Source organism: Nycticebus coucang, chromosome 5, assembly GCF_027406575.1.
Source record: "Nycticebus coucang isolate mNycCou1 chromosome 5, mNycCou1.pri, whole genome shotgun sequence".
NCBI classification, from domain to species: domain Eukaryota; kingdom Metazoa; phylum Chordata; class Mammalia; order Primates; family Lorisidae; genus Nycticebus; species Nycticebus coucang.
This window is the reverse complement of record NC_069784.1, coordinates 53,383,496-53,410,155: the sequence shown is the minus strand read 5'-3', so window position 1 is coordinate 53,410,155 and position 26,660 is coordinate 53,383,496. Positions and strand designations below refer to the sequence as shown.

Sequence of the window (26,660 nt, the reverse complement as noted above, 5' to 3'; positions counted from 1 at the left end):
CAGATCTTAGCTTGCCAAGGTCAGTTTCTTGGAACTATGCCAAGGAATTCAAAATACTCAGTCCTTCTGGCAGCTAAAACGGGGAGAACATCCCCAAAACAAAAAGCTGCTATCTCCCACAAAGTAAAGGGCTCTATGTTTCTGATATAGAAGTCACTGCTGCTTGACAGACTTGTAACTCCTGCCAAAGTTTGGTATGCTTGCTTTAGAGTAAAAATTGTTCCACTATCTTCAGGCCTTCACACTTTTTCATGAGAAATTTGTTATAGTTAAAATTTTAAAAATGCAGAAATAACATTGAGTAATAATCTTCATTGCCTCTAAACTAAACTCTCAGTAATAAATATTTAAAATTTGTTGTACGTAATTTCAAAAATGGTGGAATTAGAGTACTAACTGGTAGCATTTTGTCAGAGAACAAAAGAATTCCCAAATCTCATTCCGCCAATAACCTAGGTTCTCTGTTTGGTGCGGGTGCTCCTGAGGAAGATGTGTATGTAAAGTAAAGTGGCAAAATGTAGAAATCACCATTTACTGTGACAGCGTTTATGCCACAGTGGAGGGAATTCCGCTAAACTGGATCACAGCGCAAGGCTCATTTCGAGGTCTTAGAGATTTTTCCTTCTGTCTAAGCACAAAATAACCTTTACCAAACTTCCCCAAATGAATCTGATGTTTGTAAAGAATCTCTCTGAGAGGGCCATAAAGAAAGCATGTGGAGTGAGGATGCAGGGTTGGAAGCTCCCCTTGACAACAGCCAGTTTGTCAGTTTTGGGGGTTTTTTTCTTTTTGAGACAGTCTCAATTTGTCGCCCTAGGTAGAGTGTTGTGGCATCATACCTCAGTCACAGCAACCTCCAATTCTTGGGCTTAAGCAATCCTCTTGCCTCAGTTTTTCTGATTTTAGTAGAGACGGGGGTCTCACTTTTGCTCTGGCTGGTCTCCAACTTGTGAGCTCATGCAATCCACTTGCCTCGGCTTCCCAAGTTTGCCAGATTTGTTTCTCAGGCAGAAATGGTCAGTGATAGCTATGCTGTTAATATATTGTGTCCCCAAACATTAGTAAAGTAAGCTCAGTGTCTGTCCTGATATACAAAGAATGAGCAGAGTATTTCTCCTCCTTTGTGTATTAAGGGTTGGGGGAGAAGGAAAACAGAGAATTTGCCTTTACTACATGATTATTTCCTTCTGATTTTCTGATGCCATTCCAAATAATAAGAGAGAAAGAGGTATATTAGGTAAATTCTTCAAAAGCCCATTGTATTCCCATTTTCATTCCTTCTGTGTATCATACTGGGCCAGCAAATGGGCAACTTAGCTGACCAATGAATGTCATTTTAATATTACAGCATACGAGACTTCTAAAGGATGTGAGAACATGGTATAAATTCAGCTAATTTTAGGGCTACACTATCTAAAAAGTTACCAACACTTTCTCATTACACATAGTTATTTTACATATGCATGTGTGATAGTATGTAATACTACATAGTCTAACATAACTCATCAGATAATGTTACGATGTATGGGCAACGATACATGACAGGATAAGCTAACTAAATCAACGTGAATCATTTAGAAAGTGAAATATTATTTTATTATATTTATTCTTATATTATTAAACCCAGCATTATAAAATTCCTTAAGAGAGAAAAAAATTATAGAGAAATTGGTGATCCATTAAAGCAATTTCTCCCCATTAATGTCCCTCTCAAGATAAATAACGTGCCCCTCAAAATGAAAATTAAATTACAAAAACAATCCATCTGTTTTTTAAAAATCTGCTCTGTTTCCAAAGAGTTGGTCTTCAGAAGGTGTTGCCCTTATTACTGGTGCTGATTTACTTTTGGATTTTTTTTCTTCTTCTTCTTCTTTTTTTTTTTTGCATCAGACAGTACAAATATATCCCAATTGGTCATAGGGCTCCCGGGGCATTTGTCCATCACTTGAGCAAATGATGGATTTTGAGACTTTCCTACGTACCATATTTCCAAAGTTCCTAAAGTCTCAAGCACACCCATGAATCTGTCCAAGCAATAGCATCACACCCACAAAATTTAGAACAAGTGAGAACATGTCAAGGAAAAGGCAAAGCTTATGTTTTTATTACATTTATTATTTTTTTTATTGTGATCAATTGTACTTGGAAGAAAAGGGTAAATGTCCGAACAAAGGAGGACAGAGAGTCTTGAGTTCAAGTTGACTGACATGTTAGGCAGTTTTTCCATTTTCCCCGTTACTTGTGATTTATTGGCGAAGAGGTAAATTGACTATAAAGAGATCATTTGATGATAAATTTTAAAATTATATCTACACGACTATTTCTAGTGTTTGTTTTAAATCTTGAGGGGAAATGCAGTCTCATAATTTTGGGCATGTAATTGGTGCTGGTATGTTGGTAAGCAGTATACATTGTAAGTATAAATTAAATTTCAACTACCTAGAACGTAGGTGAGGATCAAAATTAACTTCATTTCTAAAATCTGGGAAAACGAGACCAACAGCTGTTGGTAGAAGGCAAACCAAGTAAATAACCCGTTACAATGAGTTGGAGACGCTTTCTTTCACTGGGAATGGAACACCGTCCTCGGCGGAGGCCCAAATTCGGGCCCCTAGATCACTAGGAAACCACACGCTAAAATCCTTTTTAGCAGAAACCACCCTTGCATTGACCTCTGGAAAGCTCCGTCTACCCAACCAGGTGCTGCCTGCCCCTCAGAGGAGTAGTTCCAGAAAGCGCTCCCCTCTCTGCTCTCGCAGGGATCCTCAAACTACGCCCCCGGGCCACATGAGGCGGTGTGATTGTATTTGTTCCTGTTTTGTTTTTTTTTTTTACTTCAAAATAAGATATGTGCAGTGTGCATAGGAATTTGTTCATAGTGTTTTTTTTAAACTATAGTCCAGCCCTCCAACGGTCTGAGGGACAGTGAAACTGGCCCCTGTTTAAAAAGTTTGAGGACCCCTGCGTCCAAATTATGAGCCGCTGCAGCTATCCAGCGTCCCCCACCCCTGCCTCGGCAGCAGCCCACCAGGTCAACGAGTTCGGGAGCAAGTTGCCTTGTCCCAGCCATACCTCACCACTGCCCTAAAGATGCACCTGTGCGAGGCGGCGGCGTGTGGAGAAATGGTCGCCGAAGCTGGGGCAGCGGACCGGGTCGTCTGGAGGAGGCACGAAGGGTGGGGTACCCAGAATAAGAAGGGGGACCCAGACCTCAGCATCCCGCAACATCACAAAGGACTCAAACGGAGGCAGGAACGGCGACAGTCGAGCTAGAAAACTCTTTCCAGGCAGACCCAGGGTCCTGAATTGAATTCTGGATCTTGTCCCTACAACCTGCTGCGCCTGCCTTTTCTCAACGTAGTTGGCGGCAACTTTATCCTTCTTATGCTCGGGCCAAAACCCGATTCCAGTCTTTTTCTCACAATCCGCATCCAATTACCTGGTAGTTAAGGAAATCGTGTTTCCTCTTGGGTGAATATGGACTTCGATCCACACAATTTTTTTCTTTCTTGGTCTCTGAATTTTGGCAAACCACATGACACGGAGATCGACTGGATTCGCCACCGGCTGCCTCAGACGCAGGTTTAAGACCTTTAATCTCGGGTTCGTTCCGGGTTTGGGCTGCCGTTGAGAGTTTTTTCAGCTCTGCCTGTCAAAACAAGCCTCTCCAGACCTGTCTTCGAGGCCCAGGTCAGGAACCCCACATCCCTTCCCTGTGACTTGCAAAAAAGTTTCGCAAGGCGTTGGTTCAATTTGCCAAGAACACGGTGCGCGCGTGGGGAATTCGCGGTTTCTCCGGGCTCTTCAGGTTCTCAGCCGCCCGCGGTAACGTCCGGGGTCAGTTTGAGTTGCGGAGACGCCCAGCAGGGGGGGACCGGTAAGGAAAGCGGCGGCAGCCCTCTTGGGTCCTGTCCTGAGGCGTTAGAGGGACAGGTGGAAATAGATCAAAAGGAAGGGCAGAAATCCTGTGAGGTTTCCTGACCTAAAGGCGCCATGAAGATGATGAAGTAGGCCTTCTCTGAAACCGGGTCCTCCAGCTGTTGAACCGAGTTCAGGTCTCCAGTGGAAGCCAAAGCAGGCGAAGCGGACCACCCCGGCCTGGCTGCTGGTGAGTACGTAATCCTGTACCCCCCATTGGGTAGCCCTGGATCATCTCGCTCCAAGCTGTGAATTCCAAGGATGTAAGTGATAACTATTGAAAAACTACCCTTACTTGAAGAAATAATACTTTAAAGTCTTTTCAGCAAAGGAGATTTCTTACAGTTTTGAATTGAGGACTTTTCAGGTGCGGGGTAAACAGGAAAATCAGTATACTAGGGCAAGCAAATACGGTTGAGAATCTCTCACACATAAGCACTACACTTCTGCCAGGTAGATTTGTGTCCTTAGGCTGGGCACTTTTATTTTAAGTGCACTGTTGGTGGAACTTAAGATGAATCTAGGACATTCACGATGAATATTTCAATTTTAGTGCTTTTAATTTAAATACACATTCCAAAAATTATGTAACAAGCATATAAAGCCCACTGTGTGCCATGTTTACAAAAGCAGCAAAGAATATTGATAATGTAAATGAAAAAGTCTCATAGAATGGCATTAAATATTTGTTGTTTCCACTAATGTTTTTCTTTCTATGAATAATAGAAAATTGCAAACCAAACATCATATGTCATACTCATAGTTAAAAGAAAACAATTTCTATGGCAAAGCAAGTGAAAATTGAACTTTTTTTTGCAAGAAAAATCTATTCATGGCTAAGGGTTGCAGACATTTTACCTCTAGATCAGCTCTGAAGGTAACTGAAGCTTTATTTTTTCCAGAGGGTACAGAAGAGGATCTTTGGCTACAAGCTTAGCCATTATATAAGAGGGCATGTGTTCTACAGTAAACTGAGAGGGGTTAAGTGACAGCAGATTTTTATTTGCATGGTGGCACCAGAGTATGTATGTATTTCAGATTTATTGACCTGTGTGAAATTTTAAGACTCACTATTAAACTGTTTATTACCATAAATAAAAAAGCGTGAGAATGGCAAAGGGATACATATATAGATAAAGGGAACTGAATTAAGACACCTAAAGCAGACCCACATAATACAGTCAACTGATTTACAAAAAAAGCACTAAAGCAATTCAGTGGGGAAATGAATGTCATTTCAACAAATAGTGCTTGATCCATTACATATTTACTAGGGGAAAATCCCCACAATCCCTACCTCACAACATACACAAAAGCTAATTTGAGTTGGATCATAGACCAAACTATGTGAATAACACAATTATAGAAGAAAAGAGATGAAAATATCCTTATAACATGGGAGCATGCAAATATTTCTTAAATGTTACACAGAAAGAAAATGATGAAGCAGAAAAATGAGAAATTCGACTTGATCAATATTTGAAATGTACTTTCATCAAAAGATACCATTAAGTGAAAAGGCAAGCCGTAGACCAGGAGAAAAATATTCACAAAACATATCTGACAAAAAACCTGTATCCACAATATATAATTAGCTCCTACAATTCTACTTTTTTTTTTTTTTCGTAGAGACAGAGTCTCACTGTACCGCCCTCGGGTAGAGTGCTGTGGCGTCACATGGCTCACAGCAACCTCTTACTCTTGGGCTTATGCGATTCTCTTGCCTCAGCCTCCCGAGCACAATTCTACCTTATAAACTGAAACACTTATTTTAAAAATTGTGCAAAACCTTAGACACTTCAGAGAGGAAGGCATACTAATGGCCAATCGGCTAATAAAAAAAAAAAGCCCAATATCATTAGTTGTCAGGGAAATGGATACTAAAATCACATTGAGATATTACTCCACCCAGTAGCATGGCTTAAATTATAAAGACTAAAAACACCAAATCCTGGTGAAGATGTGGAACAACCAGAACTTATACATTTTTAGTGAGAATATAAAATGTTAAAGCCAGTTTGATTTGACAGACTCTCATAAACTTAAACATAAAAATGCCTTTGTTCCTAGTAATTTTTTTACCTAGATACTTTTCCAAGGGAACTGGAAACATGTTCTCTCTCTCAAACACACACACACAAATTATTTAACAAGAATGTTTATAACAGTTTTTTCATATAGCCAAAACTACAAACAACCCAAACAACAGATGTTGTCAGGAAACTGGTAAACAAATTGTGGTATATTCATACTACTTGATAAAAAGGAATGAACATCTGATATACTCAGCAATATCAACAAAACTCAGAGACTTTATGCAGAAAGAAAGAATTGGACCCAATGAGGTGCATACTCTGTTAATGCATCTGCAAGAATTTCTAGAAGAAGCAAAACTAAGATGCAAAATATCAGCACTGTGGCTTTCAAAAATAAAGCAGAAGATAATGATGAGGATGATGATTCTCCTGCTAATAACATCATTGATTATATCCTAGAGTTAGACACAGCTAACAACAACAGAATGAAGTAGAATAGTCTTATTAGACCCATTTTACAGAAGAAAGAATTAAGGCACATAACATTTAAGCCAATTGTCTAAGGCCACACAAAGGTAGAACTAGATTTACAAACCAGAACACAGGTGTGGTTGGAGCACAGATTAGACCAGGTCTTTCTTCTTCTCAATATTAAATATTTGTTACCCTAGCTGTAGGGATGAGAAGAGTCGAGAGAAGAAGAAATAAGGCAAAAAGGGTTTGGGAGTGAGGGATAAAAGCACTTTTTGTAGTTACCAAAAGACACAGCAGCAAACCCTTGTGAATGTTATTACATCAAAAGTTATAAAAGTTTCCAAGAGTCTGAGTTGTTTTCTGCAAGGTTGGGATTCTGTAGTTAAGAATATAGCACAATGCTGACATCAGATGAAATTGAGAAGAATCATACATTTAAAAATGAAAACGAGGCTCGGCTCCCGTAGCACAGTGGTTACAGCACCAGGCACATACACGGAGATTTCAACTGGACCTGGGCCAGCTAAAACAACTGCAACAAAAGATTAGCCAGGCATTGTGGCGGGCACCTGTAGTCCCAGCTGCTTGGGAGTCTGCGGCAGGAGAATCGCTCAAGCCCAAGAGTTTGAGGTTGCTGTGAGCTGTGACATCACAACACTCTACCCAGGGTGACAAAGTAAGACTATCTTCAAAAAAAAAAAAAAAAGAAAATGAAAGCAAATGCTCCTAGAAGAAAATGTAGGAAGGTATATTCACAATCTTGGGGTAAAAGAGATGTCTTAATCATAACAGAAAAAAATTTAAAAATTGGATTACACCAAGATTAAAGACTTCTGCTCATCAAAAATTACCATAAGAAAATGTAAAAAGGCAAACCACAGACTGGGAGAAGATATTTAGAATATGCTTATTTGGAAAAAAACCATTCAAATAATGAATATATACTAAAACTTTTAGAAATCAATAATAATGGGTGGTGCCTGTGGCTCAAAAGGGTAGGGCGCCAGCCCCATATGCCAGAGGTGGTGGGTTTGAACCTGGCCAAAAACTGGAAAAAAAAAAAAAAAGAAAGAAAAGAAATCAATAATAAAAGCCAAACCATTTACAAATTAGCAATTTATATATATATTTTTTTTGGGGGGGAGGGATTATAGGTACAGCCACCGCACCCAGTTTTGGTGAGATACCTTTATGCACTGCCATGATCTGAATGTTTATGTCTCTATACTACCACTGTATTTATTTGTTGAAATCTTAATCTTCAAGGGGGTGGTACATGAGGTTCCAGCCCTTTGAAGGTGATTAGATCATGAGGGCTCCGCTGTCCTGAATAAGATCAATGTCTTTATAAACTATGTGAGGACACAGGGAGAAGGTACTATCTCTGAACCAGATAATAAAAAGGCAAGCTATAGACCCTCACCAGTCACTGAATATGCTGGCATGTTGAATTTGGACTTACCAGCTTCTAAAACTGTAAGAAATAAATTTCCATTGTTTATAAACTACCCAGTTTAAGGTATTTTATTATAACAACCTGAATAGAGTATGACATATACTCACTAGAATGGGTAAATGTTAAAGACGGAGAACAAGTGCTGACAAGAAGGTGGCTATACTCTTGTAATAAGCAAATAAGTGTATTGCAGCTTTATTCTTGCTGTGTTGCTAGTGAGAAGGTAAAATAGCACAAAACATTCTGGAAAACTGGCAATTCTAATAAAGTTAAATCTAGATGATCTAGCAAATCCACTACAACGTATATACTCAAGAAAAACAAATGCACGTGTCTACAAAAAGAATTGTACAGTAATATTTATAGCCCCTTTGTTCACAGTAGCCCAAATTGGAAATAACCCAATTGTCTGTCAACAGTGGTATGTTTATACACAAGAATACCTCTCACCAATAACACCAAAATAATACACTTATTATTAAAAACATATTGAAATAAAAGTGTGACACAAGAAAGTATATCATTTATATGAATTTTAGAAACAGTCAACACTAATCTGTGGAGATAGAAATCAGAATGATTTAAGTTAAGAGAAAGTGGATGTGTGCCCCGGCCCGTGGGGAATTCAACGGGGACCTGGGAAACAAAGGGGTCAGTCGAATGAGGGGACAAGAGACAAGAAAGAATGAGAGCAAGTCAAGAGTCTGATCAAGCTCCGAAGAGTTTATTTTTCAGCTGGGCTTATAAGCACACAAACGAGGAAGTAACTAAGGGCTGTTCCTAGCAGGGCGGGGAGGGGGCTAGTTTCTGGAAAATTACTAGGAGAAGGACCCTAAGGCGGGGGGTGCATTTTTGAGGAGATACGCAAGGGGAAAGTACCGTTGCTGTTTATGGTTGAATTCCTGAGAACAGTTTGCCTGTAAAATCAAGATAGCAAGGGGTATTCTTGTGAGATGTTTTGGCTCCCGGCAGATGTGAATTGACTCAAAACGCTCTCCTGGCCTTTCTGGGCTGATAGAAAAGTACTTGTAACTTGATCTAGGTGATAGTGTAACTAGAGTGCCAGAACCAGGAGTATAAGCCAAACACTTACATGGGTTAAAGTTGTCCTTTATTACCAAGATTCAGAATCTCAGGAAGACAGGGAGATCATGCTGAAAACGTGCCTTACTTTTTTTTTTGTTTGAGACAGTCTCTGAAAGGGGCACTCGACCTGCAGAGATCTCATAGACCACCAAGGCTTATATGAAAGGTCTTTATTGGTGAGGGGGGGGATGTTGCAGGACAACACCAAGGAGGAGTGAGGAAAGAAATAGAGAGAGGGGATAAGAGAGAGAGAGAGGAAAGTGGGTGGAGAGACGGGGACCAAGAGAGACAGAGAGAGACAGAGAGAGAGGAGAGAGAGGGGAGAGAGAGAGCACACGTGCGAGAGAGAGTTATATAGGTTCGGTTAGGGGAAGTCTTAGAATGGTGATGGGAGGGTAGAATAGCCAATAAGGAGTTACTGCCCTGGCCGGAAGAGGCGTTAGGGGTAGGCCATAAGTTGGGAGGGGCTTTCTTTGGGGTAATTATCTAACAGTCTCACTTTGTCGCCCCTGATAGAATGTCTTAGCGTCATACCTCATAGCAACCTCAGACTCTTGGGCTCATGCAATTCTCTTGTCTCAGCTGCCCAAGTAGCTGGGATTACAGGAGCCTGCCACAAAGCCCGACTATTTTTTTTTTTTTTTAAGAGATTCGAGTTTGGCTGTAGCTCAGACTGGTCTCCAAATCGTGAGCTCAGGTGATCTGCCTGCCTCAGCCTCTCAGAGTACTGGGACCACACTGGAAAACCTGCCTTGCTTTGAGAGAGTTTGAAGGAGGTCTTACGCTTCTGCTCTCCCCAGTACTATTTTTTAGCTACACATCACCTAGCCCTCTTACCTTTAGCTGAAGAACTCAGTGTTTGTTACTTTCTCAAGCTGCACGCCCAGGAATGTAATGGCCTTGACAGTGTCCCAAACAGGGGAGGACTGGCTGATGTGACTGACCCATATCTAGTTAGATTATTGAGTAATTTTTACAGCCAAAGGTCTGGGGTGTTGAGGCTATTTTTCCTCTTACAATAATTACATTTTTCAAAATTCATCAGACTATATACTTACGTTTGTGCACTTTACTTTGTATGAATAACACTTTGATAGCATACTATTAGCAAAAAATTGGGGTGGAGGCAGAGCATGTTATCGAGTTTAGGTTTTATGACATGAATTAGGTTTTAACTTACTAGATTTTATTGTAAAATATCTGTTAGAAGCAAATTCATAAAGAGCACATTGTCATTAGGTGTAAAAATTTCAGTTATGGCCACACCATTACTTCAGCTGAAGCTGCAGACAAGGTTCCAGGAGACCCTGCGCTTACCCTGGGGGATGGGTCCTGTGCGTGCTCGGACCTGGACCCTGCCCACCTGCCCTGGACTCTGTCCTAGGTTGCTCTCTTGCCAAGAAAGCAGCCAGATGTTACTATGGTTCCAGTTGTGGTTGCTGCAGCCACAATGCAGAAGAAACCATTATACCATTGCCGCGCACCACAAATTTGCTGGCAGCTAATGTGTTTTTAATTAAAAAAAAAAAAAAAAAAAAAAAAAAACATTGACAATATTTTCCTGTTTTCTTCTTGTAGTACAAGTTCTTTTTTCCTCTCTCTTTTGTGTCCCATTTTAATACATAAATAAAAGCAGTTCTTGACTCAGTTTCCAGGCTTTGTACCAGCCTTGTGGGAGGTCTCAGTGTCCTCATCCAAGCCTCTCCTGTACCCTTTGTCAGAACAAAGAAAAATACTTGGGTGGCGCCTGTGGCTCAAGGAGTAGGGCGCCAGTCCCATATGCCGGAGGTGGCGGGTTCAAACCCAGCCCCGGCCAAAAACCACAAAAAAAAAAAAAAAAAAAAATACTTTTGCTGTGTCCCTGTGGCACAATCTGTTAGCGCGTTTGGCTGTTAACAGAAAGCTTGGTGGTTTGAGCCCATAAAGGAACGTCAGGAATCTTTTATAAAAACTCTACTCTCGGGCGGCATCTGTGGCTCAAAGGAATAGGGCGCCGGCCCCATATGCCAGAGGTGGTGGGTTCAAACCCAGCCCTGGCCAAAAACTGCAAAACAAAAAAACAAAAAAACTCTACTCTCATCTTCCAGCTACTTCTCATCTTTCCAGATCTGCTGGAAAGACATGTATTGGGAGACACAGAAGTTTCTTGGACTGGGGAACCAAAGAGACCTAATTGTAATCTGTGCTTAGGAGTATGGGTTCCGGTGTAAAACCTTGATTCTCTTCTTGTGGGTCCTTGGATTATTAGCAAACTTTCTGTACTTCTTTTTTTCCAACTATAAGGATCGTGGATGTGCCTGGATTTAGTGATTGCTTTATCGATGTTATTGTAGAAGCCAGCTTATTATCATTATTCTTTGCGTTATTTTTGATAAAGGCATTTTTTGTTTATTTCATTATCTAACCCTTCACATGATGTTTTTGAAATTAAGTCAGTTCCATAACTTTACGATTACAAATAATGCTGCTGTCATCATCATATCTGTTGCCACTTGTAAAAGTGTTTCTGTAGGGTAAAGTTCTGGAAGTATAATTGCTACATCATGTGTGTGTGTTTTTATAGTTTATTTTCCAGGCAAGGTCTCCTTTGTTGCCCAGACTAGAGTACAGTGGTGTGAACATAGCTCACAGCAACCTAAACTCCTGGGCTTAAATGATCCTCTTGGGTCAGTCTTCCAAATAGCTAGGACTACAGGCCAGAGACACCATGCCTGGCTAACAATATGTTGTTTTGTTGTTTTGGGGACAGAGTCTCATTCTGAGTAGAATGCCATGATGTCATAGTTCACAGCAACCTCAAACTCTTAGGTTTGAGTGATCTTCTAGCCTTTGACTCCAGAGTATCTCAGACTACAGGTGCCAGCCGCCTCGCCCAACTGGTTTTTCTGGTTTTTCTATTTTTAGTAGAGATGGGTCTCTTGCTCCGGTGGAATTCCTGAGCTCAAGCAATCCACCGACCTTAGCCTCCAGAAGTGCTAGGATTATAGGTGGGAGCCACCATGCCTGGCCAGTAACAGTATGTTTTTTTAATTTAAGTAATAAACCCTATGAATTTGCCTTCCATAGGAGAGCGACCAGTTTATATTTTAATTTACTTTTTCAACTCAGAATCCTTTTCTTTATACTCTTGCATGGCAAATGTTCTTCTTCTTTTTTTTTAATGTAGCCTTAATGTAGCTTTTCTTCCCTTTATTTTTGTAACTGATGTTTTTGTTTGTTTATTTTGAGATAGAGTCTTAGTTTGTTACCCTCAGTAAACTCGAGTCATAGCTCGGAGTTCTCTAAAGCAACAGAATCAGTAATATCTCTATTTCTTTACCAGTATTTGAAGGAATTGACTCAGAGGAGGCTTGACAAATAGGCAGGCAGGCTGAAAAACTGGAGAAGAATTGCAGTTCAAGTCCAAAGGTCATATGCTGACAAAATTCCCTCTTCTTTAGGCAATCAGACTTTTTTTCTCCTTACATCTTCAACTGATTGAATGAGGGTCCACTCACATTATGGGTGGCAATCTGCTTTGCTCAAAATCTACTAAATTAAATGTTAATCTTATCCAAAAAACATCTTCATGGCAATATCCAGAATTGTATTTGGCCACATATTTGGGCACTACAGCCAATTCAAGTTGACACACAGAATTAGCCATCACATTGTCTCTATATTCTTTGACAGATTTTTTTTTCTATTTCCACAAAAATGTGCTTAACTGAGACACAGCATCATAGCCAATATAATCCTATGGACACCCCAGGCCTACCTGAACCCTTAGAGCTATTGGCTCATGTTCCTGCAGTTCATCTGTTGAATCTCATGAGCAAAAATTGAGCTTTGGTTTCCACACACTGTGTAATTTTTAGACAAGTCTTGTTTTCACTCTCATCTGCACATTGTCAATTTTTTTTTTTTTCTGAGACAGAGTCTCACTATGTTGCCCTTGGTAGAGTGCCGTGGTGTCACAGGTCACAGCAACCTCAAACTCTTGGGCTTAAGCAATTCTCTTGCCTCAGCCTCCCAGTAGCTAGGACAACAGGCCCCTGCCACAAGGCATAGCTATTTTTTTGTTGTAGTTGTTACTGTTGTTTAGCAGGCCTTGGCCGGGTTTGAACCCACCAGTCTCAGTGCATGTGGCCAGCACCCTAAACCACTGAGCTACGGGTACCAAGCCATGCCTTCTCTTTTTTTAAAATTGATTAATCTGGTTAGGGAGTTATCAATTTTATCAATCTGAGACTCTGTCTCAAAAATATCAGAAAGAGGGATCATCACTACTGAACCCATGAACATCAAAAGAGTGATACAGTAATATTATGAAAACTCTGTGCCCACAAGTTTATTTACTTAGATGAAATGAATATATTTCTTGAAAGACACAATCAGTAAAACTCACATAAGGAGAAACAGATAAATTTACTGGCCTCTATCAAAGAAATTAAGTTAATAATTAATAACCTTTCAAAACTCAAAGGAGATTCAAAGTATTTATTGTGATATTTTGGTGTCCTCATACTTTTGGCCTTCTGGTAATTTAACAATATTCTAATGACTATCTTCCTTTTTTTGTGAGATAACTCATTGAAAATCTCTCATTTACTATTCATGTTTAAGTGTAATTTTCATATTAACTTCTCTATATACAGTATAGCCAGCTTGAAAATATATTCTGGAGTGAAGACACTTCCACGTAATTTAGCCGGAATTTAGCCCCAAATTGTTGGAAGATATGTCTAGCTTGGAATTTAAATAAAGCCAGTTGCCAGCTGATATGATTTACAAACTCCTTGCAAATCTCTGTGTCTAAACCTCTTTGGCATCAGTGTTGGCTTTGGCATCTAATAGATATGAGTTTGACCTTGGCTTTTCCACAAATTAGCTCTGTCATGTCGTCAGTAAATTTCAAATACTTGCACTTTCATTTCCTTGTTTGTTAACAACGCAGATAGTATTCGCTTTGAATTGTTGCTATGAGAATGAAATTATCTATTATACTTTATGCCAAATCACTGTATTTTCACTTGTATTTGAAAATATTTCAACATTATTTTATAGTTACATCCTGCTATGACAATTCATTCTGCTATTCCCATTGTGTAACATAAAATTAATTTTTAAAGTATTTTTTCTAACTAAAAAAGGTGAATCAACGAAAAGAAAATATTAAGTAATCAGTGGTAAAAGTACATGGATATGGCCAGACATCCAAATTCATGAAGTTTGGAAAATATGATTTTGGATCACTTTTATGGGATATGGTCCAATGCTCCCTCTTGCACTAAGTCTAGGCAGGAGTGAGGAATGAACTGTTAATGTCACTTTGTTCTGTGAACCCCTCTAGAGAACTCCTTTGCTTAGACCTTTAAGAAGAATCAAGGCTCATAAACACTTCTGGTTGGCAGATGTGGAGCCTTGGGATCCATCTCTGGGGAAGACAAAATATAGTAGTTTCATTTGCCCTTTTTTCTCTTCTTTACTTCATTAAGTTCTCAGTTTCTGATAGACTTTACTTTTTTTTCCAGCATTTTTTATTGTGGCAACATACATATAACATTAAATTTGTTATCTTAATTAAGTGGACAGTTCCATGGCATTAAAGTACATTCATATTGTTGTGTAATCATCACCACCAGCCATCTCTAAAACTCTTTTCGTCTTGCAAAACTGAAACTCTAAACACATTGAATAATAATCTCCTATTCTCTCTTCCCTGGTAACCACCATTCTACTTTCTGTCTCTGAATTTGACTACTTTATATGGTATGACTACCATATAAACAGAGCCATAAGTATTTCTCCTTTTGTGGACTGGCTTATTTCTCTTAGCACAATGTCCTCAGATTCATGTGTTGTAGCACATGTCAAAAGTTTCTTCCTTTATAAAGGCTGAATAATATTCTTTTGTATGTTAACCAGTTTGTTACAGTCCCTTAGGTAGTCAACTTACAGAGGTCTTACTGTATTTTGTTTACGCATTCTTTGTTGATGGACACTTGGGCTAGCCATTGTGAATAATACTGCTACAAACATAGATGTACAAAAATACCTGCTGGAAGAATTGTTAGATTATATGGTAATTCTATTTTTAATATTTTGAAGAATTGTCACAGAGTTTTCCACAGTAGCTGTACTATTTTACATTCTCAAAAATGGTGGACAAGGGTTCCACTTATTCTACATCTTAGCCAACATTTGCTTTCTTTTTTGTTTCTTTCTTTTTTTTTTTTTTTTAATAATAGTCATCTTATAGGCCTTACTTTTAATTTTCACTTTCTCTTTGAAATCTTTGAGGTTGAGTAGGGAGGAGGGAGTGAGAATCTTAGTGGAATTTTCTCAGTTGCCACCAAGCATAATGGCTCAGATCAAGGAAGGAACTGCCTGGGTCTGAGTACTGGCTCTCACTGTCATAGAGGGGGGACCCTTGGAAAGGTACACTCAGCCTTTCAGTGCCTCAATGTTCTCATTTGCAACAAGGGGTTACAATAATCAACACTATCTTGTAGGGTTGTTATGTGGACTAAGTATTACACAATAAAGCACTTAGGAACCATGCTGGTCACATAGTAATGCTCTTGAGACAGTATTATTGTTGTTAATATTATTATTATTATGTCTTTGTTTCTGTTTCTAACTGCACCAGTGAGGACTTTTCAACATTCTGTAGAATGAACTAGGTGTGTAACATGGTTTGGCTGACCTTTCTCACTCTTGTTTGTATGGAGAGAATCCTCACTTCCCTGACAAGAGTATGGCCATTTTGGCAGACAGCTAGTAAGAGAAAGCAGGCCACAAACCAAACTGCTTGATCACAGCAACCCCCTCTCCACACACATGGTATGCTTTAAAGCCGGTGTGCCTGGGAAACAGCAGAACAATTCCCTATCTGAGTCCTCCATGGAAATAGAAATGAGCTCCTGTGGTGAAGATCAGTCACTCTGCAGAAGAGAAGCACTCCCTTCACTCCTCCCCAACTACCTCTCACATTTTCATTCTGTCCATTGCCTCACACAGCACAACATCCGCCTCCCACCCCCCACCCCCACCTTCATCCCCACCCCCACTCCCGTTCCAATTAACCCATAAAGGTCTCTTAAAACTGTGACCTGGGAGCTGACTCCTGGTCAGACTCCATTCTGCTCTTTTCAAATAAAGCCTCTCTTAATCCCTGGACTGGGTGGATTCTCACCCCAACTTTACTCTTGAACCCCTCAATATTAATGGCCAGGTGTCTGGAAAATTAGTTACTTGAAAGGTCTAATTGAAAGTGTAGACAGGACAGCAGGGAACTGGGTCAACCTCATCCAATTGTTGGGCTTTGGACAGACGCAATGATTGTTTAGCTCACAGCAGATAATCTTTTGCACATGATTCTAGCAAGAACTTTTCATATTCATTCAGACTTACCAAAGTATGATAAGAAAAATTAAAGTATGTACCTATCAGTCACTCTTTGTTTTTGTTCTTAAGAAATCAAAGTAGGAAAATTTAATTTACCTGGAATTTGTAGAAGATTTCCTCTTTTAGTTACAACAGAGATTTGTAGCAAACTGGCAATAAAAGCAAGTAGATAAAAGCTAGTTTAAAGAAATTCTGACGTCTTTGGAAAGCTAGGACCAACAGGGCCACTCCAGTGTGACAGAGACAGAAGCTCATTGAAATGAAATGAATTTTCTGTCTTTCCCCCTAGGGCATTTGCTAGTTCTTGGCAAGGGACAAGAGGCTGGGGAGCTGGGGAGAGAGATGTTAAGAGTCAGAAATAAAAAAAAAAGAGTAAGAAATAGCAGCACTTGAGGTCACCTGCCAAGGGTGGGGAGCTGGCAGACCTATGAATCTGTCCAGAAAAGCCAAGAGCCAGCAGGGACCACATGCTAATTTTGTGAGACTATTTTTGCCACCTCCAGTTGCTGTTATGGTGAACTCAACAGTGCTTACAGTGCCTTGTGACAGTAATCATCTCTGCGAGGGCAGTTCTTGTCTCCAATAAATTGCGTATCAGAGTAACAAGTGATCTCTCACTGTTCTCATGTATTTTTTATCGTTTTTTAGTATAGTATTGTAAACCTTGAATAACACCATTGGACCCATGTGAGGTGAGATAAAAGTCATGACATTACAAAAAAAAAAAAGTTGAATTGGTGGATATGTACTGTAGATACCATCTACAGACTGACGATCAGACTGACATCATCTGACGTCACCATCAGATTCTTCTTCTAAATGACAACATGAACTTATGGTATCAATGAGTACAATACAATGCTGTGAATGTATTTTTTCTTCCATATGATCATCATCATCAATGTTTTCTTTTCTCTAGTTTAGTTATTATATAATAAACACAATATATAAAATGTATATTAATCAACTGTTTACATTATTGGTAAGGCTTCAGTCAACAGTAGACTATGAGCAGTTAAGTTTTGAGGGAGTCAAAATTATGCATGAATTTTCAACTGCACACAGAGTTGATGCTCCTAACCCGTCCGTAGTTTAAAGGTCAACTATATATCAAAAACAAAGGTAATAAATACGAAAAACTCATCACTTTCTAATTATTTTACATTTCCTATTACCTATGCTCTTGAGGTTATTGTGTCAGATGTGTTTTTCATTGTCATAAAATACACATAACAAAATTTACCATCTTAACCAATTTTAAGTGTACACTTCAGTGGCATTGTACGTTTACATTATTGTGCTACCATGACCACTATCTCTTTTCACAAAACTCTTTTCATCTCGCAAGCCTGAAATTATTTACCACTTTATAATATTTCATCATTCTTTGCTCCTCCTAGTCCCTGGCAACCATGATTTTACTTTCTACTTGTATGAATTTGACTATTCTAGGTACCTCATATAAGCAGAATCACACAGTATTTGTCCTTTTGCGACTGGCTTATTTCACTTAGCATAATGTCTTCGAGGTTCATCTGTGTTGTACCATTTTTGGCTACAACAAATAATACTGCTATGAACATGGGCATACAAATAATCTCTCTGAGTCGCTGTTTCAATTCTTTTGGGTATATGCCCAGAAGTAAAATTGCTGGATCATATAGTAATTCTACTTTTAATTTCTGAGGAACTACCATATTGTTTTTCATAGATGTTTTACCATATTGCATTCCCAGTAGTGCACAAGAGTTCCTACACATTCTCACCAACACTTGCTATTTTCTGAGTTTTTTTGTTGTTTTTTAATGGTAGCCATCCTAATGGTGTGAAGTGTACATCTGTTGTATTTACATGGTGGAAATACTGTATCATAATGTGCTACTTAGCACCACTTTCCATCTCAGTGATGCCTCATTGGCAGTTTAAAATTGTCTATGATGAGACTATTAACCCAATGAAAGCAGGCAAGTGCTACAAATCAGGACTTTACCCCCAGAAGTGCTGGTAGGTAAACACTTATCTGCACCTCAGTGAAATGGAGGCAGCAGGTCAGAGGATCCTTCCACTCCTGTTATGCTTGTGACTCTCTTCATACTCTCAGCTGTTAAGTCACTAAAAACAATAGCTTGCTGGCAGCACCTGTGGCTCAGTGGGTAGGGCATTAGCCCCATATACCAAGGATGGCGGGTTTGAACCCAGCCCCGGCCAAACTGCAACAACAACAACAACAACAACAACAAAAAATAGCCGGGTGTTGTGGTAGGCACCTGTAATCCCAGCTACTCGGGAGGCTGAGGCAAGAGAATCACCCAGACCAGGAGTTGGAGGTTGCTGTAAGCTGTGATGCCACAGCACTCTACTGAGGGTAATAAAGTGAGACTCTGTCTCTTAAAAAAACAAATGAACAAACAAAAAACCATAGCTTGCATTTGCCATCCATTCCCTATCCTCTGTGCGCTGGATTATACCAAGGTCTACCACAGGCCATTTTCAATGGCTTTGCAGCAGCCTCAGCAACTCTATCAAGACTTGAATGAAAGAATAAAGAAATCCATTAGATTTACAAGTAAGAAGCACATTAAATATCTATTACCCATATTCAAGGAAATTAATAAAATGTTTTAAGGATTCTGACAAAGTGAAAACTAACTTGTAAGCCAAAATGGAATTTAAAACAGACATCAGCAAGTATATTTATAGAGATTAAAAGAAAAAAAGCAAAAACAGTTCCACAAGTAGCAAAGTTGGGTGGAGGTGGGAGTAGGTAAGGTTAAAATTGACCTTATGTTGAATGAAACCCCTACATGTTGCTACTGTAAGAGAAAAGAATCCAGTATCACATTGGGCTATATTGGTTCTTATGGAGTGAGAAGGTAAGACATTATTCTGCTAAATGTATGAGTCCTACTTGAGAGTAATACACTGCAATTTGGTCACCATGCTCTTGAAAGAATGTAGGAGCTGAAAACCTGGAGAGTTCCCAAAAAGGAACAGAAAGAATCACTTGGAAGTTTAAAAATATTCACGTAGGAAAAGCCACAAGAGTCTTCTTTTTTTTTTTTTTTTTTTTTGAGGCAGAGTGCTGTAGCATCACAGCTCACAGCAACCTCTAACTTTTGGGCTTAAGCAATTCTCTTGCCTCAGCGTCCCAAGCGGCTGGGACTATGGGAGCCCGCCACAATAGCCAGCTATTTTTTTTTTTTTTTTGTTAAATCATAGCTGTGTACATTAATGCGATCATGGGGCTGGCTATTTTTTTGTTGTTGTTTAGCAGGCCCAGGCTGGGTTAGAACCCACTAGTCCCGGTGTATGTGGCCTGCACCCTAACCACTGAGCTGTGGGTGCCAAGCCACACAGAGTTTTATTGAAACTGTTTTCAAGAAAATAAAAGGGGGGGGGCAGAGACAAGATGGCTGACTAAAGCCAGCTTTCCACAGAGGTTCCCAGAAGGAGAGTTAAAGGACAGAAATTTAGCAAATAACCTGGTGGATTAGAGCTGCACCAAGAGAGAAGGTTGAAGAATGCACATCAACCCTGCTGAGGCAAGCTGCGACCCCAAGGATACAAACAAAAGGTACAAAATTCATCACCAAGCAGACGGGAGTCCCCTACCCCATGAGAATGGCTCGGAGTGCCCCACAAACAAATTATCAGAGTTCAAAGGTCCTCCCACTACACTCCATGGGAGAGACCCTCTAAAAACTGGACCTACCTCCCCTACTAGGGTGCCATGGTGTTCTCCTGCCAGGCATAAAACTGTATAAAACTGTATATATTCTTTACCTACAATACTGAGCTCCCAGCACTCCCCTCCACTCTCACTTTGAGGTCTGGAGGCCTGTCCTCCAGGAGTCCAGATTCTTGGGTGATTTCTCAAGGGGTGTGGACAGGGCCTAGACTGCAACTGGTCAGTGCTGATTCTGTGGCACGGGAGTGAGGAAAGGATGGTCGGCTGAGAGGGAACCTCACCAGAGCGGCAGTGCCCTGAGGCACAGACCAGCAGCCGTTTTTGGCAACAATAGGGCTCACTCCTGGATATTTCGAAGCCACACCCCCTGTCTCCCTGGGCAAACAGAGGAGGCCAGGCATCTTCTCAGGTGGCAACCACCACAGAACAGATCTGGGACGGAAACGCAGGCCCCATGAGTAAAGGGTTTCCCTGAGGCGGTACCGGCCTGGGTGGAGCACGGGGACTAGAAAATGCACGTGCAGAGCCAGGAAATTCCTAGGGTGGGGCTGACCCAGAGGACTGCTTCACTGAGCCTAAGATGCACCTGGCCCTCAGGGGATCGTCAGCCTATAGACAAAGGAAGGCAAGAGGCTAGAACTGACAGCTAACTGAATACAAACCTGCAGGAGCAAAGACAGGGCCTGAGGTGCAGGTTCTGGGAACTCAAAACAGGTTCTCTTCTACAGGGCAATTTAGCAGGGACAGAAACAAATTTCCGCGAAGTTGTTCTGTTATGTTCTGTCAGTAACATCAATCAGGGGCGGGGCTGGAACTGAGTGAACACCCCCTAGCCTCCATCAAGTGCCTGAGGTTGTCAGGCCTTACCTCCCCCTGCTGGATAGAGGCAGAGTGCAAAGGCCTGGCTAAGCAGATATAGATTTCCTTGTGATTCAGGCAGGTGCAAACCCCTGGAGTATCTGTTCACTAGAGGCAACTGAGTCACAGCCCTGCGGGGCTATCAGTGACTGGGCATGACAGAGGTGCAAGGTGGGGAAGGAGGCATCAACCTTCCCAGACTGATCTATTTGCTGGGTGGGTCCTCCTGACTTCACGAAGCACCGGAGCAAGTCATATCTGAGTTGTCACCAGATCCCTGCAATCCAGTTGTCAGAAACCTTTTAAACTCTCCCACCTGAGACAGGTGGTGACTGAGACAATTGATTTGGACCTTTTGAACTGAGCCAATCACTGGAGGACTATTCAAGTGGTGCCCTGGGTGTGTGGTTGTAGGAAGGTTTGATTTTCCTTTTCCAATTGTTGCTGTGGGGTGTGGGGTGACTTAATTGCTGGTATTTCTCCACAGCTGAGACTTCAACCCAGAGTAAATGTTTCACTAGGGTTGAACAGAGACCAGTTGAAAATAAGACAGAATCACTTAGCCCCACCACACCAAACAGGGCCCCAGTTTCTCAGGCCATAGCACTGTACAGGTCCATGACAAAGCTCCATGGGAAAAATCAAACAGTATAAAATAATCATGGGGTGGAATCCGTGGAAAACTCTGGTAACATGAATAACCAGAATGGATCAACCCCCCCCAAGGAAAGATATGGCAGATTTAACTGAAGATCCCATTCATAAACAGCTGGCTGAGATGTCAGAAATCGAATTCAGAATTTGGATTGCAAACAAGATTAATAGAATGGAGGAAAATTTGGAATTAGAAATTCAAGGAGAAGGGCGGCGCCTGTGGCTCAGTGAGTAGGGCGCCGGCCCCATATGCCGAGGGTGGCGGGTTCAAACCCAGCCCCGGCCAAACTGCAACAAAAAAATAGCTGGGCATTGTGGCGGGCGCCTGTAGTCCCAACTGCTCTGGAGGCTGAGGCAAGAGAATCGCGTAAGCCCAAGAGTTAGAGGTTGCTGTGAGCCATGTGATGCCATGGCACTCTACCTGGGGGTGGTACAGTGAGACTCTGTCTCTACAAAAAAAAAAAAAAGAAAAAGAAAGAAAGAAATTCAAGGAGAAATTTAAAAGTTATCTCAAGAATTTAACGAATTTAAAGACAAAACCACTAAAGATTTTGACGCACTGAAGCAAGAATTTGCAGCCCTCAAAGATCTGAAAAATACAATAGAATCCCTCAGTAACAGAGTGGAGCAAACAGAAGAAAGGATTTCTGACATTGAAGACAAAGCCTTTGAACGCTCCCAAACTCTCAAAGAGGAAGAGAAATGGAGAGCAAAAATGGATAATTCTCTCAAGAGAGCTCTGGGATAATTCGAAGAAGGCTAATATCCGCCTCATTGGAATCCCTGAAAGTGATGAAGTGGCCTCACAAGGCACAGAGGCCCTTCTCCATGAAATTATGAAAGAGAATTTTCCAGACATGCCCAGAGATTCTGAAATTCAGATAGCAGACAGTTTCAGAACCCCAGCACGACTCAATCCGAATAAGACATCCCCCAGGCATATCATAATTAACTTCACTAAAGTTAATATAAAGGAGAAAATTCTGAAAGCAGCCAGACATAAGAAATCCATTACCTACAAAGGGAAGAATATTAGAATGACTGCAGATCTATCTGTTGAAACTTTTCAAGCCAGAAGAGGGTGGTCATTGACTTTTAATCTCCTAAAGCAAAATAACTTTCAACCCCAGATCCTGTATCCAGCTAAACTGAGTTTCATTTATGATGGAGAAATTAAATACTTTAATGACATTCATATGTTGAAGAAATTTGCCATAACCAAACCAGCTCTTCAGGATATTCTCAGACCTATCCTCCATAATGGCCAGCCCAATCCTCTACCACAAAAGTAAACTCACTCAGAAACTTTTGATCAAACTCCAACTTCCACAGTGGTGAAAGGATTAAAAATGTCCACTGGACTTTCGAAAAACTCAATACCCCAAATTTTACTAGATTTATCAATATTCTCCATTAATGTGGATAGCTTAAACTGTCCTCTAAAGAGGCACAGGTTAGCTGACTCAGGCCAGAGATTTGCTACATACAAGAGTCACATCTTACCTTAAAACATAAATGTAGACTCAGGGTGAAAGGATGGTCGTCCATATTTCTGGCAAATGGTAATCAGAAAAAAGCAGGTGTTGCAATTCTATTTGCAGACACAATAGGCTTTAAACCAACAAAAATAAGGAAGGCTAAGAATGGTCACTTCATATTTGTTAAGGGTAATACTCAATATGATAGGATTTCAATTATTAATATTTATGCACCCAACCAGAATGCACCTCAATTTATAAGAGAAACACTAACAAACATGAGCAACTTGATTTCCTCCAGCTCCATAATAGTCGGAGATTTCAACACTCCTTTGGCAGTGTTCGATAGATCCTCCAATAAGAAGCTGAGCAAAGAAATTTTAGATTTAAACCTAACCATCCAACATTTGGATTTAGCAGACATCTACAGAACATTTCATCCCAACAAAACCGAATACACATACTTCTCATCAGCCCATGGAACATACTCCAATATCGATCACATCTTAGGTCACAAGTCTAACCTCAGTAAATTTAAAGGAATATAAATTATTCCTTGCATCTTCCTGGACCACCATGGAATAAAAGTTGAACTCAGTAACAACAGGAATCTGCATACTCATACAAAAACATGGAAGTTAAATAACCTTATGCTGAATGATAACTGGGTCAGAGATGAGATTAAGAAGGAAATTGCCAAATTTTTGGAACAAAATGACAATGAAGACACGAATTATCAGAACCTCTGAGATACCGCAAAGGCAGTCCTAAGAGGGAAATTCATAGCACTGCAAGCCTTCCTCAAGAGAACAGAAAGAGAGAAAGTTAACAACTTAATGGACATCTCAAGCAACTGGAAAAGGAAGAATATTCCAACCCCAAACCCAGTAGAAGAAAAGAAATAAACAAAATTAGAGCAGAATTAAATGAAATTGAAAACAAAAGAATAATACAACAGATCAATAAATCCAAAAGTTGGTTTTTTGAAAAGGTCAATAAAATAGATAAACCTTTGGCTAACCTAACCAGGAAAAAAAGAGTAAAATCTCTAATTTCATCAATCAGAAACGACAAAGACGAAATAACAACAGACTCCTCAGAAATTCAAAAAATCCTTAATGAATATTACAAGAAACTTTATTCTCAGAAATATGAAAATCTGAAGGAAATTGACCAATACTTGGAAGCACATCACCTTCCAAGACTTAGCCAGAATCAAGTGGAAATGTTGAACAGGCCAATATCAAGTTCTGAAATAGCATCAACCATACAAAATCTCCCTAAAAAGAAAAGCCCGGGACCAGATGGCTTCACGTCAGAATTCTACCAAACCTTTAAAAAGGAACTAGTACCTATATTACTCAACCTGTTCCAAAATGTAGAAAAAGAAGGAAGACTACCCAACATGTTCTATGAAGCAAACATCATGCTGATCCCAAAACCAGGAAAAGACCCAACAAGAAAAGAAAATTATAGACCATTATAACTAATGAATATAGATGCAAAAATATTCAACAAGATCCTAACAAACAGAATCCAGCAACACATCAAACAAATTATACATCATGACCAAGTCAGTTTTATCCCAGGGTCTCCAGGCTGGTTCAATATATGTAAATCTATAAGAATAATTCAGTACAAAGCAAAAACCATATGATTCTCTCAATTGATGCAGAAAAAGCTTTTGATAATATCCAGCATCGCTTCATGATCAGAACACTTAAGAAAATTGGTATAGAGGGGACATTTCTTAAACTGATAGAGGCCATCTACAGCAAACCCACAGCCAATATTGTATTGAATGGAGTTAAATTGAAATCATTTGCACTCAGATCAGAAACCAGACAAGGCTGCCCATTGTCTCCACTGCTCTTTAAAATTGTAATGGAAGTTTTAGCCATCACAATTGGGAAAGAAAAGGCAATCAAGGGTATCCATATAGGGTCAGAAGAGATCAAACTTTCACTCTTCGCAGATGATATGATTGTATATCTGGAAAACACCAGGGATTCTACTACAAAACTCTTAGAGGTGATCAAGGAATACAGCAGTGTCTCGGGTTACAAAATCAACATTCATAAATCGGTAGCCTTTATATATACCAACAATAGTCAAGCTGAAAAAACAGTTAAGAACTCTATTCCATTCACAGTAGTGCCAAAGAAGATGAGATATTTGGGAGTTTATCTAACAAAGGATGTGAAAGATCTCTATAAAGAGAACTATGAAACTCCAAGAAAAGAAATAGCTGAAAATGTTAGCAAATGGAAAAACATACCATGCTCATGGGTGGGATGAATCAACATTGTTAAAATGTCCATACTACCCAAAGCAATATACAATTTTAATGCAATCCCTATTAAAGCTCCACTGTCATACTTTAGAGATCTTGAAAAAATAATACTTTGTTTTATATGGAATCAGAAAAAACCTTGAATAGCCAAGACATTACTCAGAAATAAAAACAAAGCAGGAGGAATCACGCTACCAGACCTCAGACTATACTATAACTTGATTGTGATCAAAACAGCATGGTACTGGCACAAAAACAGAGCAATAGATGTCTGTAACTGAATAGAGAACCAAGAGATGAATCCAGCTACTTACCATTATTTGATCTTTGACACACCAATTAAAAACATTCAGTGGGGAAAAGATTCCCTATTTAACAAATGGTGCTGGGTGAACTGGCTGGCAACCTGTAGAAGATTGGAACTGGACCTACACCTTTCACCATTAACTAAGATAGACTCTCACTGGATTAAAGATTTAAACTTAAGACACGAAACTATAAAAATACTAGAGTGCAGGGAAAACCCTTGAAGAAATAAGTCTGGGTGAGTATTTTATGAGGAGGACCCCACGGACAATTGAAGCAGCTTCAAAAATACACTACAGGGACCTGATCAAACTAAAAAGCTTCTGCACAGCCAAGAACACAGTAAGTAAAGCAAGCAAACAGCCCTCAGCATGGGAGAAGATATTTGCAGGTTATATCTCCGACAAAGGTTTAATAACCAGAATCCACAGAGAACTCAAACGTATAAGCAAGAAAAGAACAAGTGATCCCATTGCAGGCTGGTCAAGGGACTTAAAGAGAAACTTCTCTGAAGAAGACAGCGCACGGCCTACAGACATATGAAAAAATGCTCATCATCTTTAATCATCAGAGAAATGCAAATCAAAACTACTCTGAGATATCATCTAACTCCAGTAAGATTAGCCCATATCACAAAATCCCAAGACCAGAGATGTTGGCGTGGATGTGGAGATCACAAAATCCCAAGACCAGAGATGTTGGCGTGGATGTGGAGAAAAGGGAACACTTCTACATTGCTGGCGGGAATGCAAATTAATACATTCCTTTTGGAAAGATGTTTGGAGAACACTTAGAGATCTAAAAATAGATCTGCCATTCAATCCTATAATTCCTCTACTAGGCATATACCCAGAAGACCAAAAATCACATTATAACAAAGATATTTGTACCAGAATGTTTATTGCAGCCCAATTCATAATTGCTAAGTCATGGAAAAAGCCCAAGTGCCCATCAATCCACGAATGGATTAATAAATTGTGGTATATGTACACCATGGAATATTATGCAGCCTTAAAGAAAGATG

The 26,660-nt window shown here is 40.0% G+C and overlaps 1 protein-coding gene across 4 annotated transcripts in view; it reads left to right on the top strand.

Moving 5' to 3' along the window:
- The first annotated feature begins 3,007 nt into the window (after positions 1-3,007).
- Positions 3,008-26,660, top strand: part of LOC128586161 (myomegalin-like) — a 39,748-nt gene continuing 16,095 nt past the window's right edge. For all 4 annotated transcript variants that reach the window (XM_053591753.1, XM_053591750.1, XM_053591752.1 and 1 more), the window contains exon 1: positions 3,008-4,108. The gene's annotated coding sequence lies outside the window, so the exon portion shown is untranslated. The remainder of the gene's footprint in view (positions 4,109-26,660) is intronic.